Genomic DNA, 12066 nt, shown 5'->3' with positions numbered 1-12066 from the left:
AACTTCAGGACGGTTACATTTGCAGTTAATCTATATCCTCCTGCTATTAATGTTTTCCTTCCCTAGGTACACCCTGCCATGGATTAGATTTCAGGTATGCACTCCTTGCTATTTGAACCGTCTGATGTTATTTGTTGTACATGCCTCAGCAATATTCTCTAGAACCCGTGACATATACGTTTTCCTCATACAGTGGGGCTACTTCTCACACTTATGGTACCATTTTGCATTTTTCTATAGGGGTGTCTTGTGGTTTTTTTTTCCTCTTTATCCTCTCTCCTCCCCCCTTGCTGAATTCGCTCCATACCCTGCAGATGTCTTCACGTTCTCGACCTGTGTAGGTTCAGCATCCCACCCCTATCAAATCCACCTGAGCTCCATATTAGCTCACCACTAATACTACACCATGTGTGCCCTCTCATGCCTTTTCCACCCTGGTGGACCAGGTATCGGGCCTGCTTTCAGAGCCATCCTGACGTTTCTTTTAATGCCTAGATTATAGGATTGCTACGTTTATGGTTAGACTTTACCCTCATGCTTTTACTGTTTCCCTTCACTGGGTGTGCTCTGGTATGGTTTGACTTTTCTAAATGTACCTTTTGCTATTTGAATCAATATGTATGGTAGGTGGTGAACTCACCAAAATCCGTATTAGGAATGTTCTCCCCAATTGTTGGGGCTGTTTCTCACAACTGTAGTGTTGCTCAGCATTTTACCGTGGGGTTTCCCTCCCTTTTTTCCCCCCCTCCCATTCCCCTCTCCTCTATCGCCCAGGGGTGCTCGCTCCCCCCCCCTGACCTTTGCATATCTATCTCTAACTTGTAAATCTTTTCACTTTCCTTCCCACTACGTTCTCAACACACCACTTTCCGCTCCCTCATAACCTTTTCTCTTTTAACAATATTTTTTTTCTTTTTTCTTATTTCTTTATTTTTTACGCTTATTTCTGGGGCGATCAGGCGATTCTTTTTCCTTCGCCCACTTGGATTCTTAAATCCTACTTGTCGAGTACCTGCCACTACACTGCGTCGGGTGTTATCTTCTCTCACCTAACTTTTCTGCTATACTCAACCCGACCCAAGTAGAGTACTCTTCACCTCTCTCCCTCTCCTTTTTTTTTTTCTTTCTCTCTCTCTCTCTCTCTCTCTCTCTCTCTCTCTCTCTCTCTCTCTCTCTCTTTCTCCTTTCCTCACTCTTCCTCTTTTTTCTCTTCTTGACACTAAGCGAGTCGTCTTTCCTATCCAGTCTTCCCTACCCATATATCTCTCTTACTCTTTCCTTACTTCTCATCCACCATGCCCTTCACTTATACTTCCATGAATGTCCGGGGCCTTAATGTCCCCCAGAAACGGTCACACCTGTTTCGCACAATCCGCACTCTACAAGCAGACATAGGGGTATATTTACTAAGATTCGTATTAGTACCGATTTGGATTGAGAATCATCACGAATGACATCGAAAGTGTATTTGTGCAACTTTTTGAATTTGTTACGCCTCATTTACTAAGCTGTCGTATTTGTATTTTTAGTGCTTTACGATGTCGATGTCATTCGTGGTTTTGTAATGTAGAATGCGGCCGATTTTGAGGTTTGTCAGCCGTGTTCTGAGGTTTTTGTTACGACTGCGTCACATGTCGGTTACGGCAGTGTTTGTCCGTTCACGGACGCGTTTTTTTCCTAAGTTTCGTTTTTGTCACTCGGCCGTGATTGGTTTGATTCGTGATGGAGGAGTGTCTGTGCACATTACTATAAAAACGCCCCAAACCGTCCGCACCTCGTGGGTTTAGCTAGTGGAGAGGAGAGAGGAAGGTGTGTTAGGAGTTGGTGAGTTTGGTGGAGTTTTTGGTGGATTTGGAGCGGATTTTTGCGATAGTTGAGTGCTGTACTGTGTGTGTTAGTAGTCTTGTCATACTTGTGTAGTTTTTTCAAAGTTTGTCTACTTTCTTGTCCTTGTTTTTTTTTTTTCAAGTCTATTGTCATTGTTTGTGTGTGTGTGTGTGTGTGTGTGTGTGTGTGTTGGGTGTGTGGTGTGTAGTGGTAGTGGAGGAGTGTGTTTTCTGTTTTTTTTTTCTCTGTGTTATTTGTAGTTTGTCGGGATTATGTCCCAGTCAGAGGTCAGTGTGGTGGAGGAGGTTAGTGAGAGGGAGGAGGTGAGTGAGGTGGAGGAGGTTAGTGAGAGGGAGGAGGTGAGTGAGGTGGAGGGGGTTAGTGAGAGGGAGGAGGTGAGTGAAGTGGAGGAGGTTAGTGAGGAGGAGGGGGTGCCTGTTGCTGCGTTTTCCAGTGATAGTGATGGTGTTGTGGCTCCGCAGCCACGCACCACTACCAAGACTGGGCGCAATGTCAAATTCAGCTATGCTGAAAACATGGCTTTGGTGCGGGAGCTGATGAGGCATCATCGGCAATTGTTTGGCCAGGATGCTGCCAAGGTGTCCACACGTAGGAAGTCTGTACTGTGGGGTAAAGTCATTGCGGCAGTGAATAGTGAGGGTGTGGTGAGGCGGACTGAGGACATGTGTCGCAAGCGCTTTTATGATATCAAGCGCCGTGTCAAGGCAAAGATGGCCAAGGAGGCCAAATCAGCCCGCCAAACCGGGGGTGGACACCCCTTCCGTGCTTCTTATCGGGATTGGGAGGAGCCTGTGCGTTCCCTTATTCCACCCGAAGTGGTTGGTGCGACTCATGTCCGGGATTCGGACCGGCCAAGGCAGGATGGTGAGTATTTTTTAAAAATTTAAAAGTGTTAACATATTTTTTTTTCCCCCTTAAAAATGTAATCCTGCTAATTCTGATGGTCAGTTTTTTAATTGTTACATTGTGTTGGTGATGTCGTGCAGGCCTGGGCAACCTGTGGCTCTACAGGTGTTGGCAAACTACAAGTCCCATCATGCATTGCCTCAGTTTTGTTAATAGTGAATGCTACATCTGTTGCAGTGCATGCTGGTATGTGTAGTTCTACTACATAATCAGAGATCCAGCTTGTCCATAACTGTTTTTTTTTTTAAATTTAATACAAATTTTTTTTTTTTGCATTTCTGTTTATTGTGTGTTGTCCTTTTTTTCTTTTTTTTTTTTTGGCATATTTTTAGTGCAAATATTTGTTTTTTTGCAGATTTTTTTGGCTAGTGTTGTATTTGTTGATTAAAAATTGTAAGCTTAGCGTGCAATATTGTGGTTTATTCATGCAAATTTAAAACACAAAATAAAAACATAATATTGTTCATAATTTGGCTTTGTGTATGGATTAATTAGTGTAATTGAATCTGATTTCAAGAATACACACCCAATGAAGTAATCCAGAATAGATTAAACATAAAATGGTTTACTTATCATTAGGTTCCAGATGTTTACATCACAATAAGGAATTTAAGATAACAATGAGTATTCAAAGTATGTTCATTTGGTTTTGTCACAGTTTTCAACAGTACGCCAGAGAAGCAGCACAGCCAGGCCACAGCCAACACTGCCAAGTGATGCAGATGGTGGGAATGCAGGTAAGAATTCACTGTAATCACATATTCAGCAAACACATAGAAGATCCAAATATTAATGTTTCTCTTATCACATAGGTTCTTCTTCTGCAAGCCGCCCTCCACTAAGGCGCCCATCACAGGGCTCGGTGAGTGTGCCTAGGAGGCCAACCAAGAGACGTCGTCTTGAGCCTGAGTCTGCGGCTCCATCATCACCACCCCGGAGGCGCATCTCCGCAGTGTTGCCCCAGCCACCACAGGCAATTTTGGCAAGTCCAGAAAGCGAGGAGCCACAATCACCTCAGCTGTCTGGTGAGTAAACATAAAAGATAATTGTCACAAAAATGTAAAACAGTGTGGTCTATGAATTAACCTGGATTAATTTTTTTTTAAAATTTATGTGAAAAACCACTGATATGTGCAAGGTGTTATATGAAGAAAAAGTGTAAAATTAAACTTTAACAATTTGGTTCGTCTCTGTTTGGCTTGTGCCTTTATCACCTTGCACATATCATTGTCTTTTCAAATCCTTAGGTCTTCTCCTGGTTAATTCTGCTGCACCACTGTTTGTGTAGTGTCAATACAATTATATTTGTGTAATTTCTTATTACAGGCAATAATCTCAAACAACAAGCACATGGTATTTGTGTATTTTTTTGGATTTCATTTTCAGATGTGATGTTGCCCATAGCAACCATTTTTTAAGGAATTATTTTTAACCACAATAAAAAACATAAATGTAATCTTTAAGCCATTTCGAAACATAGGCCACCTTAAGACATTTGCATGGTTCTTTAAGATTTCATAATTAAAATTAATTTAATAAAAAAAACAAACAAAAAAAAAAACCCTGACTGGCTTTATCAATTTATGAGTGTGTAACAAACCACATTTACTGCAATGTGTGTGGTTCACAAAAGGAAGGGGCATACACAATCTTGAAATGCATTAATGTAAAATGGCGAAAGATCTTCGTGTTTGCAAAATCATTATGGGGTATATGCAATCCCGGGCGAATCGCGCCTTTTTTCCGCCCATTTAAAAATTTGCCAGCACTCGACAGCCGCAGCCCTGCCGCCAGGACCATGAATTCACCATATGCAATGCATAACGGATTCGACACACCCCTTGGCGGATAACGGCCCAATCGGCGAGTAGTGGGCGTCCCGAATTCGACTTCCCGCCGAAAGCAGCCTTTTATTAGGGCTTGTTTGCTGCGTGCTCTGCAGCCATTTTGTGAACCTGCAGAGAGGTGTGAGGAGGTGCAGAGCTAGCAAATTGGTTGTTTGCTGTGGTATCGTTTGGACACCCCAGCAGGCTTTATTCCAGGACAGACGGGAGGATACCTGTTACCCCGGAGGAGAGCCATTTTCGGAGCTTTTACAGCATTTGTAGGTAAGTACCACATGTGGGTCTGGTGTTGCATGTATGTGTTTGTGTAGTGGGGGTTGCCATGAGGTGTACATGGGGTGTTTGGGTATGTGTATAGCTCCTGCTTGTTTTGCTGCATTTTTTTGTGGATTTTTGTGTTTTGGGGTAGTTTTTCACGTTTTTTTTCTTTTTTTCTTAAAATGACTTTTTGGGTCTTGCTTTTACATTGGTGTACCTCCAGCATGTGCAGGATTGATTTTTGGCTAGTTTGGGCTGATTTTAGTGTGTGTCGGTAGCAATGCGGTCGACATGTGGTGGTGTTTGTCAAACATGTTTCTTCCCTCCTATTTTAGCTCTGGTGTACCTCCTTTTGTGTGCAGGGATGCTTTTCGGTTAGTTTGGGGTGATTTGGAGCAAGTTTGGTCGGCCATGCGGCCGACATGTGGTGTCGGTTGTATGCCAAACATGTTTTTTTCCTCCTCTTTTAGCTCTGGTGTACCTCCTGAGTGTGCAGGGATGCTTTTCGGTTAGTTTGGGGTGATTTGGAGCAATTTTGGTCGGCCATGCGGCCGACATGTGGTGTCTGTTGTATGCCAAACATGTTTTTTTTTTTAGAGATGTGCACCGGAAATTTTTCGGGTTTTGGTTTGGGGTTCGGTTCCGCGGCCGTGTTTTGGGTTCGAACGCGTTTTGGCAAAACCTCACCGAATTTTTTTTGTCGGATTCGGGTGTGTTTTGGATTCGGGTGTTTTTTTCAAAAAACCCTAAAAAACAGCTTAAATCATAGAATTTGGGGGTCATTTTGATCCCAAAGTATTATTAACCTCAATAACCATAATTTCCACTCATTTTCAGTCTATTCTGAACACCTCACAATATTATTTTTAGTCCTAAAATTTGCACCGAGGTCGCTGGATGACTAAGCTCAGCGACCCAAGTGGCCGACACAAACACCTGGCCCATCTAGGAGTGGCACTGCAGTGTCACGCAGGATGGCCCTTCCAAAAAACACTCCCCAAACAGCACATGACGCAAAGAAAAAAAGAGGCGCAATGAGGTAGCTGTGTGACTAAGCTCAGCGACCCAAGTGGCCGACACAAACACCTGGCCCATCTAGGAGTGGCACTGCAGTGTCACGCAGGATGGCCCTTCCAAAAAACACTCCCCAAACAGCACATGACGCAAAGAAAAAAAGAGGCGCAATGAGGTAGCTGTGTGACTAAGCTCAGCGACCCAAGTGGCCGACACAAACACCTGGCCCATCTAGGAGTGGCACTGCAGTGTCAGGCAGGATGGCCCTTCCAAAAAATACTCCCCAAACAGCACATGACGCAAAGAAGAAAAAAAAGAGGCGCAATGAGGTAGCTGTGTGACTAAGCTCAGCGACCCTAGTGGCCGACACAAACACCTGGCCCATCTAGGAGTGGCACTGCAGTGTCAGGCAGGATGGCCCTTCCAAAAAACACTCCCCAAACAGCACATGACGCAAAGAAAAAAAGAGGCGCAATGAGGTAGCTGTGTGAGTAAGCTCAGCGACCCTAGTGGCCGACACAAACACCTGGCCCATCTAGGAGTGGCACTGCAGTGTCAGGCAGGATGGCCCTTCCAAAAAACACTCCCCAAACAGCACATGACGCAAAGAAAAAAAGAGGCGCAATGAGGTAGCTGTGTGACTAAGCTCAGCGACCCAAGTGGCCGACACAAACACCTGGCCCATCTAGGAGTGGCACTGCAGTGTCAGGCAGGATGGCCCTTCCAAAAAATACTCCCCAAACAGCACATGACGCAAAGAAGAAAAAAAAGAGGCACAATGAGGTAGCTGTGTGACTAAGCTCAGCGACCCTAGTGGCCGACACAAACACCTGGCCCATCTAGGAGTGGCACTGCAGTGTCAGGCAGGATGGCCCTTCCAAAAAAACACTCCCCAAACAGCACATGACGCAAAGAAAAAAAGAGGCGCAATGAGGTAGCTGTGTGAGTAAGCTCAGCGACCCTAGTGGCCGACACAAACACCTGGCCCATCTAGGAGTGGCACTGCAGTGTCACGCAGGCTGGCCCTTCCAAAAAACACTCCCCAAACAGCACATGACGCAAAGAAAAATGAAAGAAAAAACAGGGTGCAAGATGGAATTGTCCTTGGGCCCTCCCACCCACCCTTATGTTGTATAAACAGGACATGCACACTTTAACCAACCCATCATTTCAGTGACAGGGTCTGCCACACGACTGTGACTGAAATGACGGGTTGGTTTGGACCCCCACCAAAAAAGAAGCAATTAATCTCTCCTTGCACAAACTTGCTCTACAGAGGCAAGATGTCCACCTCATCATCATCCTCCGATTCATCACCGTGTACATCCCCCTCCTCACAGATTATCAATTCGTCCCCACTGGAATCCACCATCACAGCTCCCTGTGTACTTTGTGGAGGCAATTGCTGCTGGTGAATGTCTCCATGGAGGAATTGATTATAATTCATTTTAATGAACATCATCTTCTCCACATTTTCTGGAAGTAACCTCGTACGCCGATTGCTGACAAGGTGAGCGGTGGCACTAAACACTCTTTCGGAGTACACACTTGTGGGAGGGCAACTTAGGTAGAATAAAGCCAGTTTGTGCAAGGGCCTCCAAATTGCCTCTTTTTCCTGCCAGTATACGTACGGACTGTCTGACGTGCCTACTTGGATGCGGTCACTCATATAATCCTCCACCATTCTTTCAATAGGGAGAGAATCATATGCAGTGACAGTAGACGACATGTCCGTAATCGTTGGCAGGTCCTTCAGTCCGGACCAGATGTCAGCATCAGCAGTCGCTCCAGACTGCCCTGCATCACCGCCAGCGGGTGGGCTCGGAATTCTGAGCCTTTTCCTCGCACCCCCAGTTGCGGGAGAATGTGAAGGAGGAGATGTTGACAGGTCGCGTTCCGCTTGACTTGACAATTTTCTCACCAGCAGTTCTTTGAACCCCTGCAGACTTGTGTCTGCCGGAAAGAGAGATCCAAGGTAGGTTTTAAATCTAGGATCGAGCACGGTGGCCAAAATGTAGTGCTCTGATTTCAACAGATTGACCACCCGTGAATCCTTGTTAAGCGAATTAAGGGCTCCATCCACAAGTCCCACATGCCTAGCGGAATCGCTCTGTGTTAGCTCCTCCTTCAATGTCTCCAGCTTCTTCTGCAAAAGCCTGATGAGGGGAATGACCTGACTCAGGCTGGCAGTGTCTGAACTGACTTCACGTGTGGCAAGTTCAAAAGGTTGCAGAACCTTGCACAACGTTGAAATTATTTTCCACTGCGCTTGAGACAGGTGCATTCCACCTCCTATATTGTGCTCAGTTGTATAGGCTTGAATGGCCTTTTGCTGCTCCTCCAACCTCTGAAGCATATAGAGGGTTGAATTCCACCTCGTTACCACTTCTTGCTTCAGATGATGGCAGGGCAGGTTCAGGCGTTTTTGGTGTTGCTCCAGTCTTCTGTACGTGGTGCCTGTACGCCGAAAGTGTCCCGCAATTCTTCTGGCCACCGACAGCATCTCTTGCACGCCCCTCTCGTTTTTTAAATAATTCTGCACCACCAAATTCAAGGTATGTGCAAAACATGGGACGTGATGGAATTTGCCCATATTTAATGCACACACAATATTGCTGGCTTTGTCCGATGCCACAAATCCACAGGAGAGTCCAATTGGGGTAAGCCATTCTGCGATGATCTTCCTCAGTTGCCGTAAGAGGTTTTTAGCTGTGTGCGTATTCTGGAAAGCGGTGATACAAAGCGTAGCCTGCCTAGGAAAGAGTTGGCGTTTGCGAGATGCTGCTACTGGTGCCGCCGCTGCTGTTCTTGCGGCGGGAGTCCATACATCTACCCAGTGGGCTGTCACAGTCATATAGTCCTGAGTCTGCCCTGCTCCACTTGTCCACATGTCCGTGGTTAAGTGGACATTGGGTACAACTCCATTTTTTAGGACACTGGTGAGTCTTTTTCTGAGGTCTGTGTACATTTTCGGTATCGCCTGCCTAGAGAAATGGAACCTAGATGGTATTTGGTACCGGGGACACAGTACCTCCAACAAGTCTCTAGTTGGCTCTGCAGTAATGATGGATACCGGAACCACGTTTCTCACCACCCAGGATGCCAAGGCCTCAGTTATCCGTTTTGCAGCAGGATGACTGCTGTGATATTTCATCTTCCTCGCAAAGGACTGTTGGACAGTCAATTGCTTGGTGGAAGTAGTAAAAGTGGTCTTACGACTTCCCCTCTGGGATGACCATCGACTCCCAGCAGCAACAACAGCAGCGCCAGCAGCAGTAGGCGTTACACGCAAGGATGCATCGGAGGAATCCCAGGCAGGAGAGGACTCGTCAGAATTGCCAGTGACATGGCCTGCAGGACTATTGGCATTCCTGGGGAAGGAGGAAATTGACACTGAGGGAGTTGGTGGGGTGGTTTGCGTGAGCTTGGTTACAAGAGGAAGGGATTTACTGGTCAGTGGACTGCTTCCGCTGTTGCCCAAAGTTTTTGAACTTGTCACTGACTTATGATGAATGCGCTGCAGGTGACGTATAAGGGAGGATGTTCCGAGGTGGTTAACGTCCTTACCCCTACTTATTACAGCTTGACAAAGGCAACACACGGCTTGACAAATGTTGTCCGCATTTCTGTTGAAATACTTCCACACTGAAGAGCTGATTTTTTTTGGTATTTTCACCAGGCATGTCAATGGCCATATTCCTCCCACGGACAACAGGTGTCTCCCCGGGTGCCTGACTTAAACAAACCACCTCACCATCAGAATCCTCCTGGTCAATTTCCTCCCCAGCGCCAGCAACACCCATATCCTCCTCATCCTGGTGTACTTCAACACTGACATCTTCAATCTGACTATCAGGAACTGGACTGCGGGTGCTCCTTCCAGCACTTGCAGGGGGCGTGCAAATGGTGGAAGGTGCATGCTCTTCACATCCAGTGTTGGGAAGGTCAGGCATCGCAACAGACACAATTGGACTCTCCTTGTGGATTTGTGATTTCGAAGAACGCACAGTTCTTTGCTGTGCTTTTGCCAGCTTAAGTCTTTTCATTTTTCTAGCGAGAGGCTGAGTGCTTCCATCCTCATGTGAAGCTGAACCACTAGCCATGAACATAGGCCAGGGCCTCAGCCGTTCCTTGCCACTCCGTGTGGTAAATGGCATATTGGCAAGTTTACGCTTCTCCGACGATTTTATTTTAGATTTTTGAGTCCTTTTTTTTACTGATATTTGGTGTTTTGGATTTTACATGCTCTGTACTATGACATTGGGCATCGGCCTTGGCAGACGACGTTGATGGCATTTCATCGTCTCGGCCATGACTAGTGGCAGCAGCTTCAGCACGAGGTGGACGTGGATCTTGATCTTTCCCTATTTTTGGAACCTCAACATTTTTGTTCTCCATATTTTAATAGGCACAACTAAAAGGCAATGGAGATGGATGGATACTAGTATACTTATGGATGACGAGCGACTGCCGACACAGAGGTAGCTACAGCCGTGGACTACCGTACTGCGTCTGCTAGTATAGACTGGATGATAATGATATAAAAAATATATATATATCACTACTGCAGGACAGGTATATATTGTATAATGACGGACCTGCTGGACACTGTCAGCACTGCAGACTCCTAAACTACTAGTATGAAGAAGATAGAAAAAAAAAAAACCACCACAGGTAGGTATACAATTATGGACGAGCGACTGCCGACACAGAGGTAGCTACAGCCGTGGACTACCGTACTGCGTCTGCTAGTATAGACTGGATGATAATGATATAAAAAATATATATATATATCACTACTGCAGGACAGGTATATATTATATAATGACGGACCTGCTGGACACTGTCAGCACTCCTAAACTACTAGTATGAAGAAGATAGAAATATAATGAATGACGGACCTGCTGGACACTGTCAGCAGAATGCGTTTATAGAATAAAAAAAAAAAACACCACACGAGTGTTTAACTTTTTCAGGCAGACAATATACTGGTGGTCACTGCTGGTCAGTCACACTGGCACTCTGGCAGCAAAAGTGTGCACTGTTAAATATGTACTCCTGCTATAACTGCTCCCCAGTCTCCCCCACAATTAAGCTGTGTGAGCAGTGAGCACTACTCAGCACAGTCAGATATACATAGATGATATTATCATGCAGCACACTGAGGCTGAGCACAGATATGGTATGTGACTGTGTATCGTTTTTTTTCAGGCAGAGAACGGATTATATTAAATAATAAATAAAACTGGTGGTCACCACTAGTATAACTATCAGCAAAACTCTGCACTCTCTGAGTACTCCTAATGCTCCAGTAAATCAAGTGTCTCACTCTCTATCTAAACGGAGAGGACGCCAGCCACGTCCTCTCCCTATCAATCTCAATGCACGTGTGAAAATGGCGGCGACGCGCGGCTCCTTATATAGAATCCGAGTCTCGCGATAGAATACGAGCCTCGCGAGAATCCGACAGCGGGATGATGACGTTCGGGCGCGCTCGGGTTAGCCGAGCAAGGCGGGAAGATCCGAGTCTGCCTCGGACCCGTGTAAAAAGCGTGAAGTTCGGGGGGGTTTGGATTCCGAGGAACCGAACCCGCTCATCTCTAGTTTTTTTCCTCCTCTTTTAGCTCTGGTGTACCTCCTGAGTGTGCAGGGATGCTTTTCGGTTAGTTTGGGGTGATTTGGAGCAAGTTTGGTCGGCCATGCGGCCGACATGTGGTGTCGGTTGTATGCCAAACATGTTTTTTTCCTCCTCTTTTAGCTCTGGTGTACCTCCTGAGTGTGCAGGGATGCTTTTCGGTTAGTTTGGGGTGATTTGGAGCAAGTTTGGTCGGCCATGCGGCCGACATGTGGTGTCGGTTGTATGCCAAACATGTTGTTTTCCTCCTCTTTTAGCTCTGGTGTACCTCCTGAGTGTGCAGGGATGCTTTTCGGTTAGTTTGGGGTGATTTGGAGCAAGTTTGGTCGGCCATGCGGCCGACATGTGGTGTCGGTTGTATGCCAAACATGTTTTTTTCCTCCTCTTTTAGCTCTGGTGTACCTCCTGAGTGTGCAGGGATGCTTTTCGGTTAGTTTGGGGTGATTTGGAGCAATTTTGGTCGGCCATGCGGCCGACATGTGGTGTCGGTTGTATGCCAAACATGTTTTTTTCCTCCTCTTTTAGCTCTGGTGTACCTCCTGAGTGTGCAGGGATGCTTTT

The sequence above is a fragment of the Pseudophryne corroboree genome, chromosome 4 (genome assembly GCF_028390025.1).
Source record: "Pseudophryne corroboree isolate aPseCor3 chromosome 4, aPseCor3.hap2, whole genome shotgun sequence".
Lineage (NCBI taxonomy): Eukaryota > Metazoa > Chordata > Amphibia > Anura > Myobatrachidae > Pseudophryne > Pseudophryne corroboree.
The sequence above is the reverse complement of the archived record's forward strand: the minus strand, read 5'-3'. Positions refer to the sequence as shown.